The 12,308-nt window shown below is 41.8% G+C and overlaps 1 long non-coding RNA gene across 1 annotated transcript; it reads right to left on the bottom strand.

Annotated features, from left to right (window-relative positions):
• Positions 1–6,976: 6,976 nt before the first annotated feature.
• LOC132239041 (uncharacterized) lies at positions 6,977–12,088 on the bottom strand. Its single transcript, XR_009453964.1, has 3 exons — positions 11,954–12,088; positions 9,186–9,248; positions 6,977–7,067 (listed from the first exon to the last, which is right to left on the bottom strand). It is a non-coding gene; the product is annotated as an uncharacterized LOC132239041 (long non-coding RNA).
• Between the last annotated feature and the right edge of the window lie 220 nt (positions 12,089–12,308).

Below are 12,308 nucleotides of genomic sequence, written 5' to 3'. Positions count from 1 at the left end.
CCAATGGTTTGGTGAATTACTACACACAAACACAATATGTAAAAACTGAATGTTGGACAGTAAAATGAATAAATTATGCTTTTTGGTTTAAGCTTGATTTGGAAAAAAATCATAACATTATGCGAAGTAGAAGAAGCCAAACACAAAAGGCCACAGACTTTATGATTCTTTTACATGACATTCTGGAAAAGGCAAAATCATAGGCATGGGAGTCAGACTGGTGGCTGCCACAGGCTGTGGGTGGCGAACAGGATTGACAACAGGGGGCACAGGGACATACTAGGGGTGATGACACTGTTTTGCATCTTGATTGTGTTGGTAGTTTCATGACTGTTTGTACTTGTCAAAGCCACTGAACGACATGTTGAAAGGGGTAACTTTTACCGGACGTAAATGCTGTCTCCAATTATGTAAATTATATACACCTGCCTTTTTCAGAAAGTAGGCTGGGTGAAAGAAAATGATTAGAGAAATAACCATTTAGGTGGTGTGCAGATACGGCAAAAATTGTGGAGGTAGGGTAAAAATAAATACATTTTGAGGAAACTTAGTCCCATTTATATCTCTATCTAGAAAAATAACTAGCTGAAGAAGGTAGTAGGTTGTGTATTTTCTCCCATCTAATCTGTATAATTTAACGTTTTTATAGTTTAACCTAGGATAACAATTAGAATATCAATGAAAAAGTCAGAGACAGCTCACTTCTGTTTGCCCTCGCCCCCAGACTCTGCCATTGTCACCCATGTCATTCATTCACTCATTCTGACAGGGCAATTGAGGAGTGTTTCACAGGGACCATTGACAATGTGTAGGCAGGGTCAACCAGAGAATAATGGCGAAGCCCTTACATGCCTAGACCTGAGGAGCAAACTAAGAAAGCAAACTCCAGAATCCAAACAAACAACCTGTGTGGCAGAGGGCACCCCATGAGAGCTGTGGCCTCTGCAGGGGAGCTCAGAGAACCTTTGGCCAGTCGGGGAGAGAGAGAAGAAACATCCCCACCTCACTCTCCTTTAGTCTCCTGCTGGTGCCTCCAGCCTGCAGATACCACCTGAACACAGACTCCCAGGCACAAAGCAGGTGAAGGACAGTGGTGGGCATGCAGGGGCACCTGGAGAAGGTCCAGCATACCACCTCATGGGGCTGTGTTTTAACCTGTAAGTTTTATTATCTTTCAGTTCTGGTAAGGCCAACAGGTCATGAGATAACTGCTGTTGGGAAGATAGTTGGTTATACTCCCAGATCCCTAGAAACAGGACCCATGGTTCACCATGCCGGGCTGCACGGAAAGCACCAGCATCGGTCACGAGCAGGGAGAACTGTGGACAAGAGCCTTTACTGTGGCTTCTGCAGGAAGGACCTGGTGAGGCAGGGTAAGCAGGCGCAGGATTGGCGGCTTGAGGAATGTCAGTAGGCTCTGGGGTGTAGGAGCTGTTCACTGAATTGTGTGGTTCCTGGCCCTCGGTGATTAGGGCAGGTGGAGAGTGGTCCTGAGCATGAGAGTCCCCTAGAGGAAGCAAAAGCAGCATCTGGATGGATTGGTTTGTGTACAAAATGTGTGCTGGCAGGGGAGTCATTAACTCTCTCTAGAAATTGGCTACCCCGGGAAGGACACTTCAAAGAGGAAGGAGAGAGCGATTGAAACATCAATGATGAGAGAGAATCATTGATCAGCTGCCTCCTGCATGCCCCACACTGGGGATTGAGCCCACAACCCAGGCATGTGCCCCAACTGGGAATCAAACTGTGACCTCCTGGTTCATAGGTTGATGCTTAACCACTGAGCCACGCCCGCAGGGCTTGGCGGATTCTTTAGGGTTTTCTATATACAATATGATGTCATCTGCAAATAATGACAGTTTTACTTTCTTTTCTTAAAATTTGATGCCTTTTATTTCTTCTTCTTAACTGATTGTCATGGCTAGGATCTCCACTACTAAGTTGAATAAGAGTGGGGAAAGTGTCTTCTTCCTGATCTTAAAGAAAACATGTTTAGTTTTTGCCCATTGAGTATTATGATGGCTGTGGTTTTTCATTTATGGCCTTCATTATGTTGAATTATGATTCCTCTATTCCCTCTTGCTGAGAGTTTTTATCATAAATGGTTGCTGGATTTTTGTCAAGTGCTTTTTTTGCATCTATTGATATGATCATATGATTTTTATCCTTTATTTTATGTATCATGTTTATTGCATCTGCAGAATAAATCCCACTTGTTCATGATGTATTACTTCTTTAATGTACTGCTAGACTGGATCCCTTTACAGACAAATTTTACCAAACATTCAAAGAACTAATACTGATTCTTCTCAAATTATTTCAAAAAATTCAAGAAGAGGGAAGACTTCCAAACTCTTTTTACGAGGCCAGTATTATCCTAATTCCAAAACTAGATGAAGAAACTACAAAGAAAGAAAATAATAGGCCGACATAGATGCTAAAACCTCAACAAAATATTGGTAGTATATTCGTTGACATTGTTCTTTGTAATATTGTTTTGGATATGTCTTCTCAGGCAAGGGAAATGATAGAATGAATGAATGAATGAATGAATAAATAAATAAATAGGATTGAATCAAACTAAAATTTTTTGCACCTTGCTGTGCAAAATGAAAAGACAACCTACTGAATAGAGAAGATATTTGCCAATGCTACATCTAATAGGGGTTAATATTAAAAATAGATAAAGAACTCATCCAACTCAACATCAAAGACAAACAATCTAATTAAAAAATGGACAGAGGATGTATAGACATTTCTCCAAAGAGGACATACACATGGCCAATAGACATGAAAAGATGCTAAACATCACTAATCATCAGAGAGATGCAAATTAAAATCACCTCATACCTTCAGAATGGCTATCATCAATAAATCAACAAACACCTGTTGCTAAGCGTGTGGAAAAATAAAATGCTCATACACTGTTGATGGGATTGCAAATTGGTGCAGCCTCTATATGGAAAACAGTATGGAGGTCTTTCAAACAATTAAAAATAGAACTTCCATATGACCCAGCAATCCCACTTCTGGGTATTTATTTGACTTAACCCAAAACACTAATGAGAAATGATATATGCATCTCTAGGTTCATTGCAGCATTATCATACTAGCCAAGATAGGGACACAGCCAAAGGGTCAATTAAGTGAAAAAGATGTGGTACATATATACACAATGGGATATGACTCGGCCGTGAGAAAAAATGAAATCTTGCCACTTGTGACAACATGGATGGACCTAGAATATGTTATGCTAAGTGAACTAAGTCAGACAGAGAAAAACAAATATCATGTACTTTTACTTATATGTGGGATCTAAAAAACCAAAATAAATGTCAAACAAAAACAGAAACAAAGCCATAGATACAGAAAACAAACTGACAGTTGCCAGATAGAGGGTTATTAAGGGTTGAGTGAAGTACAAATTGGCAGTTTCAAAATAGTCACAGGGATGTAAATTACAGCACAGGGAAAATAGTCAATAATATTTTAACAACTATATATGGTGACAGGTGGTTGGGTGCTAGACTTATTGGGTCTTAATAAATTGTATCTAACTGTTACCAGACAGGGGCTGGCCTGGAGCAGGTCTGCATCAGGTGGCCTGTACTGTGTAGGTCCTTGACTTCATGTAGGAAAGATTTCACAGCACGAGTCCAGATGGGTTTGAGAGTGTGTTCATTAATGCTGGGGACAGTGAGACAACGGAAAAAAACAGGGTAGAAGAAACAGCAGGGGGGAGCCTAGGCGGGGCTCTGCATTGTCTCTAGAAATGTTACAGGGAAGAAGTGAGCCAGGGCAGGGCTGCTTAGCTCACTGGGAAGTGAAGGTCACAGTGATGGAGGCGAGTCGAGGCTGGGCTGCTTTAGCTCACTGGCAAGCACAGAAAAAGGGGGGCCTTGGAGACAGGATCAGGGGGTGAATGCTGCTGCCCACTGCTCCCTCCCCTGGATGCAAGTCCTGTGGGGACCCTTAGAAATAAAAAGTTCATGCACAGGAAGGGGCATGGGCATGCTCTAGGTTGAGCCTGGATTGAGTCTTTGTCCTGAGGGATTTTTTCCTGTAGGGGAGAATCTTAAGGGGAGGGTTTCAGTAGAATATTCATCAGCTTCCAAATGCATTTTTAATATGCTGATGCATCAAAATGAGTGGATAGGGGAGTTTTGGATTATTCTTTGGTCTATTTTACTGTTATCTTAGGTCTGCCTGGCATTAATGGGGCTTTTGTTACTTGTTCCCCAACCTCATCTGTCCTAGGGTTTAGCTGGCACAGATGGCATTAGTTGGGTCTTTGTTCTCTATTTCCCAGGCCAGGGTGATGTAAGCTGTGTACTCCCTGGTTAGGGAGGAGGGTATAAACCATTTGCTCTCAGTGTCCTTGGTTAGGGAAGATACGGTGTTGCCATCCACAGCTGGCTGTAAGTTGCCCAAACTGTGTGGCCTTGTTTAATTTTCTTGTCTCAGTTTCCCCATTTCACCTGCCCTAGCTTCTTACTATCCTGCCACATATCCACAGTGATGTACACCTGAAACTAATATATTGAATGTCAACTCTAATTCAAAATTTAAAATAAGTAAATAAATAAAAGAAACAGAACAGTGCTCTCACCCCAAAACTTCCCCTTTCTAGTTGATCACTTCCCCCACCCTCAACCTCTGCAGCCACCAAAACTGACCTGTGTCACATAGCTTTGTCTTTTCCAGAATTTCATGTGAATAAACTCATACAATGTAGCCTTTTGATTTTGGTATTTTTCACTGAACATGTGTTTGTGGCTCATTCATAGTGTTGGATGTATTAATATTTGGTTTCTCTTTATTGCTGAGTAATATTCTACTGCATGGATGTGCCAATGTTTCTTTAACCAGTCACCAGTTACCGGGCAATTGGTTTTTTTTCCAATGGGCCTACTATAAATAAAGCTGGAAATTCTCCTGCCCTTCTTTTATCATATGACATAATCCGTCCCAGATGCTCCCCCAGCAGATGTCGGCTTATGTCTCATGGTTGGAGCTCAGGCCTGTCTCAATGTCATTCCTAATGGCAAAGGGAGCTGGGAGAGGGGTATCCTTGCATATGTCAAGGAAAAGTGAAGAAAGCAAGCTTCTATGTGAAAGTGAAGAACATTACCATGTGTTTAGGATGCAAAAAAATTCTGTGTCAAAAAGACGTGACCGGGGGTGCCATTTTGAAACCATCTGCTTTTGCTTACTTACCATATCTGTTTGGCTCCAGGTGTATAAAGTTTGTAAGCTTTATTAAAAGCTGTGTGCATTGTGGAATTACAAAGGTCACAGAACAGCCAAAACAATCTTGGAAAAGAACAAAGTTGGAGGACTGTAAAGCCACAGTAATCAAGACTGTGTGATACTGGCATAGAAGTAGAGACATAGATTAATGGACTAGAATTGAAAGTTCAGAAATAACTTATGGTCAGTTGATTTTTGAGAAGTGTGCCAAGACTACTCAATACAGAAAGAATAGTCTTTCCAAATAATTGTGCTGGGCAACTGAATAGAATGAATTTGGATCCCTACCTCACACCACATAACAAAACTAAACTCTAAATGGATCAAAGACCTTAATGTAGGAGCTAAAACTACAAAACTCTTAAAAGGACACATAGGAGAAAATCTGCATGATCATGTATTAGTCGATGATTCCTTAGATATGACACCAAAAGCACAAGCAATCAAAGAAAAAATAGATAAATTAGACTCCATAAAAGTAAAATATTACATGTATCAAAGGACACTATCAAAAAAGTAAAAGGCATCTCACAGAGAGGAGAAAATATTTTATTATTTTATAATATATTTTTATTGATTTCAGAGAGGAAGGGAGAGGGAAAGAGAGAGAGAGAAACATCAATGATGAGAGAGAATCATTGATTTGCTGCTCGTCTTTTACTGGATTTTGAGCCTGCAACCTAGGCATGTGCCCTTGGCCAGAATTGAACCAGGGACACTTCAGTCTGCAGGCCGATTCTTTATCCACTGAGAGAAACCAGCTAGAGCTGGAGAAAATATTTTAAAATTATACATATGATAAGAGTTTAGTCCTCAGAATATATAAAGAACTCTTACAACTCAACAATAAAAAAATAAATAATCCAATTTAAAAATGGACAAAGGGTTTGAATAGACATTTCCTAAAGAAGTTCTACAAATGGCTAAAAAGCACATGAATAGATAGTTAGCAATAGCTGGTAAGGAAATGCAAATCAAAACCACAAGGAGACATGACTTCATACCTAGAAGAAAAAAAGGGGAAATAACAAATGTTGGCAAAGATATGGAGAAATTAAAACCTGGTACATTATTGAAGGAAAGGTGAATGATGCAAACACTATGGAAATAGTTTGGTAGTTTCTCAAAAAGTTAAACACAGACATATCACTTGACCCAGCAATTCCATTCCTGGGTATATACCCAAGAGAATTGAAAATATATGTCCACACAAAGACTTTATAGTAGCATCACCTATAATAGCCATAAAGTCGAAAACAATTCAAATATCCATCAGATGCTGAATGGATAAATAAGTGTGGCATATCAACACAATGGAATATTATTCAACCATAAAAAATGAAGTACAAGTTCATGCTCCAATATGGATGAACCTTGACAACATTATGTTCAGTGAAAAGAGGCAGAAACCAAAAGCCAAGTATTGTTTGATTCCATTTATCTGAAATGTCCAAAATAGACAACCTCACAGAGACAAAAGTAGAATAGAGGTGACCAAGGGATGAAGGAGAGGGGAAACTGGGACTAATTGCTAATCGGTAAGGGTTTTCTTTACAGAGTGATGAAAATGTTTGGAATTAGACCGTCGTTATGGTTGCACAATGTGAATATACTAAGTGATATATAAGAACCACTGAAGTGTCTGTTGATGAACAGTGAGTTTAATGTTATATGAATTACATCTTAATTTAAAATAATAGTAAAAGAAAAGACCATTCACCTGCAGAGGCTCCATTATAAAGGAAAGCAGGATGGCTGTTCCACCTCAGAGTGTAGCATCTCCTCCTTTGGCAGAGGAGCCTGTGGTGGCACAGGGCCTGTAAGGAAAACAGACAGAGGCAGGGTCCTTAGCCTGGAAAAGCAGGAATGTGCTGCCTTCAGAATGTGGCAGAGGCCTGCTCTGGCCTCAGAAAGCTGCTGCAGAGTCCCCGGCTCAGGGCCAGGATCCCCAGCCACCAAGACAAACATCACCTGGGGAGGTGCCAAGCTAGCTTGGCGTAGGCTGCTTTCAAAACGTGCACAGAGCCTTGGAGACACCTGGGGTGCCAACTTCTGGGCCCCAACCTCTAGAGACAGACAACCTGCTGCCCTCCCTTCTTCTGTTTGCACAGGCTGGCTTCATTAGTGAGGAGGTGATGATCTAATTCCCTCTAAACAAATGTTTGGGATGTGGAGTTTTCCTTCAACAATGAGCAGTGGCAGACGGTGAGAAATCTGCTTGCACCTTCTGGGGAGGGGGTAGGGAGAGCCACCCTGGCGTGCCTGCCAGCGTGGAGAGCTCTGTCTCCATGGCTGTGGGCTCCCTCACATCCTGGGCTAGAGCATGACTGGCTGGGGTTACAGAAAAGAAGATAATATTGGCCCATTTGTTTGTGGTAAACACATGCCGGTCTGACTGGTGGTGGCCCCTCAAACCGTCCCCCACCAGCTTGGAGTCAGAGAACCCTGGATTTCTGAACCCTGCAAGTGATTTTGGCAAAGCACTTAACTTAACCTATCCCTGCAAAGGGGAGGTTGAAATGAAGCTCCATGAGCAGGATGTCCATTGAGGAAGGTCCCTGGGAATCAATGCAAGGGCGAGAGGAAGCAGCAGCAGACACCATGACAACTTGAGTGACTCCATGGGGCCCAGAGCTGGAGTGGCCTCCAGAGCTGTGCTGAATCAGGGAGGTGGTCCAGGCCTCCCACCTGCATGAGTGATCCTCCTGGGGTGGGGGCACTGAGGAGACTGGTTGCCAAGCCTTTCTGCCCGCAGCACTCCTGGGAGCTGGGGGAGTTTGCCTTTTATTCCAGAAGGGGGATCTGGGCAGTGTGTCATGGTGCCCATCACTCTGATCTCTAAAATCAGGTATCAAGTTCAGAAGGCCCTGGGGTGGAGCTAAAGGAGGCATGCATTTCAAATAAACTGCTTGGGTAAGATGGCTGTTATTGGGGTGAGGAGTCAGGGAGAGGCAGTGAGCCAGCTCATTCTGCAGGGATATTGTTTGCAGGCCTCGTGCAAAGCCTTTGCCCATGTTCTCAGTCACCCCAGGGACCTTGTCATCTCTGCTGGCCGCATCTGAAATAATTTGCAGGTGGGAAAGAGGTCCCCAGGTCCAATTTGCCTGTGTCCCTACTCTCCAGCATGAGGTTTGCCTGGCATGGAGCAGGCACTCAAAATCTGTTAGTTGGAAGCAAGAATGGGCATGGGTCCTCAGCATTTCTTCACTCTTATGTTCAGTGGCTGCATCCATCATTGTCATGTCATCCTCAGCATTAACTTCCTTCTTCCAGATACTCTAAGACATCAGTGTGTTCCAGGTCCAATATTTGTCTGTCTTAAAAAAAATTAGATTGTATTTTCTTATAAATTCAATGACTAAAATATTTGTCTTAATAGAAATTGATCGTTCAAAATGTATTCATGAAAATGTTATTATGTATATTCCCCACATTTTGACCCAATTAAAATGCCATTCCCTTACGGAAACTCCTGCGCTTGCCCCATGTGCTCTGTGCACCTTGGACAACAGGACCTGGCGCCACACTTGCCATCAGGTCTCTATAACATCAGTGGCAGCAAACCCAGCACAAGCTCGCACTAAGGGGCGAGGCTGAGAAGTCTAGAGGGCGCTTCTGTGGAGACTGGATCCTGACTCTCAAACAGTAGCTCCAAGAGCCTCGCCTATGATCCTTGGGGTCCTTGGGGCCTGCCTGGGCGCTCCTCCTGCGGCAGCTCCGTGCTCATATCCCCACACCGCTGCCGTCAGCAAGAGGAAGAGGAACCCATTTCCCCCCGGAAGTCCAGTACAGTCTTGGCTCTTACTGGACCAGGTGGCCTGGGAATGGGTGGTTGCCAGAAGAAAAGTGTTGGTTCGTTTTTAAGTCAAGGGAAGAATGAAAAGCATGGGCAAAAAACATATCGGTACTTTCTAAATAGATGCTATCACACACACCTTATTCCAGTTGAATTCTTGTTACTCCTGGGCCAGCTTAAAAGCCACCATCTCTAGAAGCATCTAAATATATAAAGCAAATATTAACAAACCTAAAGGGAGAAATAGACAGGATTGCAAAGTTGGGTACTTTAATACCCACTTACATCAATGAGTAGATCATCCAGACAGAAAATCAATAAGGAAACATGGGCTTTAAAGAACACATTAGGCCAGATGAAGTTAACAGAATATATATATATATATATATATATATATATATATATATATATATATATATATATTCCCATCCAAAAGAAACAGAATACACATTCTACTCAAGGGCACATGGAACATTCTCCAAAATAGATATTAGGCCACAGAGAAAGTCTTAACAAATTTAAGAAGGCTAAAATCATACCAAGCATCTTGCCAACCGCAGTCATATGAAATTAGAAACCAGTTCTAAAAATTTACAAAATTTTAAAAGGTATGAGCATGTGGAGACTATACAACGTGCTACTGAACAACCAATAGGTCAATAAAGAAATAAAAAGCAAAGTACAAAAATATATTGAGACAAACAAAAAAAGAAAATACAACATATCACAAGTTAAAGAACTAGAAAAAGAAGAACAAAGCCCAAAGTGAGTGGAAGAAATAAAGCAATAAAGGTCAGAGCAAATGTGAGTAAAATAGAAACTAAAAAGACAATATAAAAATCAACAGAACCGTCGTTATGGTTGCACAATGTGAATATACTAAGTGATATATAAGAACCACTGAAGTGTCCATTGATGAACAGTGAGTTTAATGTTATATGAATTACATCTTAATTTAAAATAATAGTAAAAGAAAAGACCATTCACCTGCAGAGGCTCCATTATAAAGCATTACCTACCCTTATATCAATAGCAAGCAAGGATACCATAAGAAAATATTAATTAACCACTCGCCTGCCTGCCTGCCTGATCACCCCTAACTGCTCCCCTACCAGCCTGATTGCCCCTAACTGCTCCCCTGCTGGCTTGATTGCCCCCAACCACCTCTGCCTCACCCCGCACTCAGGACCCAGAATTCCCTCCTCCAGCCAGTTGCAGGCACCCCGGACCCAGGCTTCCCTCCCCCTGGCCAGCCACAGGCACCCAGGACCCAGGCTGGCTTCGCTTGGGCTGGCAGCAGTTGCAGGGGACCATGGGTGGGTGGCTTCACCCTGGCCACAGCCATAGGCACTGGCGCCTGGGACTGCGGGGTGTGCAGCTTGCCCCTCTCCTGGGCTGAAGCCCCAGCTGCTGGCACCCGGGACCATGGGGCGTCCATTTTGTCCCTTTCCTGGGGTGCAGCCTGGATGGTCCCCTTTCCTCTCTTGCGAGCTCATTTGTGCCTGGCTGGTCCCCATTCCTCTCTCCCCAGTGTTGAGGGTCTGAGCAGTTACGGCATGAGAGTGTGATGATGTGAGGGCATGATGACTATTTGCATATTAGCTCTTTATTATATAGGATAGTCAAGATATGGAAACAACCTAAGTGTCAATAGATGAATGAATGGATAAAGAAAATGTGATATACATATATGTATACACAATGAAATATTATTCAGTCATAAAAAGAAGAAAATCCTGACATTTGCAACAATACAGATGGAACTTGAGGGATGCAGGAGGCTAAAGCAAACAGTAATTAGAATAAAAGTGCAAAAGAGATATTGGAAGGCCAATGGACTTTGATATTCAGCAGGGCTGAATATCAGCACAAGTCTGCCCCACTGTGATGGCAATGGCTTGAGGCAATTTCCTGACCTGATAATCCTTACATTGTTTACCAAACCTTACCTTTGATCTGCCTGTATGCATTGCTAAAGGGCAAATGTGTATTTAAAGTAAATAAAAACAGACGGACTGGTCTCAGTGTGCCTCTTCATGAAAGAGGTTTCCACCTGGCCCCCCATGCCTTTCAAAACTCATATTTCTTGTATAGCATTTTCATTTGTGCTTCAGCCCCTCCTGTAGATCCTGAACCCCGTTGTGCAGGTCTCAGCAGAGGAAATTATGCAAATGAAATAAATCAGAGAGAAAGACAAATACAGTAATATTGTATAATGTCACTTATAATGTGGAAACACACACAAAAAAGGACAAGTTCATAGATACAGAGAACAGATTCATGGCTGCTACAGGCAGGGGTGAGGAGTGGAGGTAGAAGGCAAAATGGTCAAAAGGTACAAATTTTCAGTTATAAAATAGATAAGTCATGGGGATATAATGCACAGTACGACAACTATAGTTAATAACACTGTATTGCTTATTTGAAAATTGCTAAGAGAGTAAGTCATAAAAGTTCTCATTACAAGAAAAAAGTTCTGTAATTATGTATGGTGACAAATGTTAACTAGACATTGTGGTGATCATTTGCAATACAGTAGTTCCTCCTTACCTGTGGGGGATGCATTCCAAGACCCCCAATAGATGCCTGAAACCATGGATAGTACTGAGCCCTATATATACTGTTATTTTCTACATATACACACACCTGTGATAAAGTTTAATTTATAAATTAGGCATAGTAAGATATTAAAACAATAACTAATAATAAAATAGAGTGATTATAACAATATACTGCAATAAAAGTGATGTGAATGAGGTCTCTCTCTCTCTGTCTCTCAGCGCTAGCACAGATTTCTTTTTCCTTCCTCACAATTTCATGGATAGAAGATTCATTCTTACCGTAAATCTTGGCATCCTCAGCATGCAGTATTTTTTTTTCTCTCCTTATTAATTTGAGAACTTTTACCTTTTCATTTAAAGGAAGCACTTCACAACTCCTCTTTGGCATATCCAAATTGCCAGCGTCACTACTTTTGCACTTTGAGGCCATTATTAAGTAAATTAAAGATGACTTGAACACAAGCACTATGATATCATAGCGGTTGATCTGATAACCAAGGCAGCTACTACGTGACTAACAGGCAGGTATTACATACAGTGTGAATAGTCTGAACAAAGGAAGGATTCATGTCTGGGAGGGTGGAGTGGGACGGCACAGGATTCCATCGCACTACTCGGAACAGCATGCAATTTAAAATTATGAATTATTCATTCCTGGAGTTTTCCATTTAATGTTTTTGGACCTTGGTTGACTGTGGATC

The sequence above is a fragment of the Myotis daubentonii genome, chromosome 8, assembly GCF_963259705.1.
Source record: "Myotis daubentonii chromosome 8, mMyoDau2.1, whole genome shotgun sequence".
NCBI classification, from domain to species: domain Eukaryota; kingdom Metazoa; phylum Chordata; class Mammalia; order Chiroptera; family Vespertilionidae; genus Myotis; species Myotis daubentonii.
This window is presented reverse-complemented; position numbering and strand designations above follow the sequence as displayed.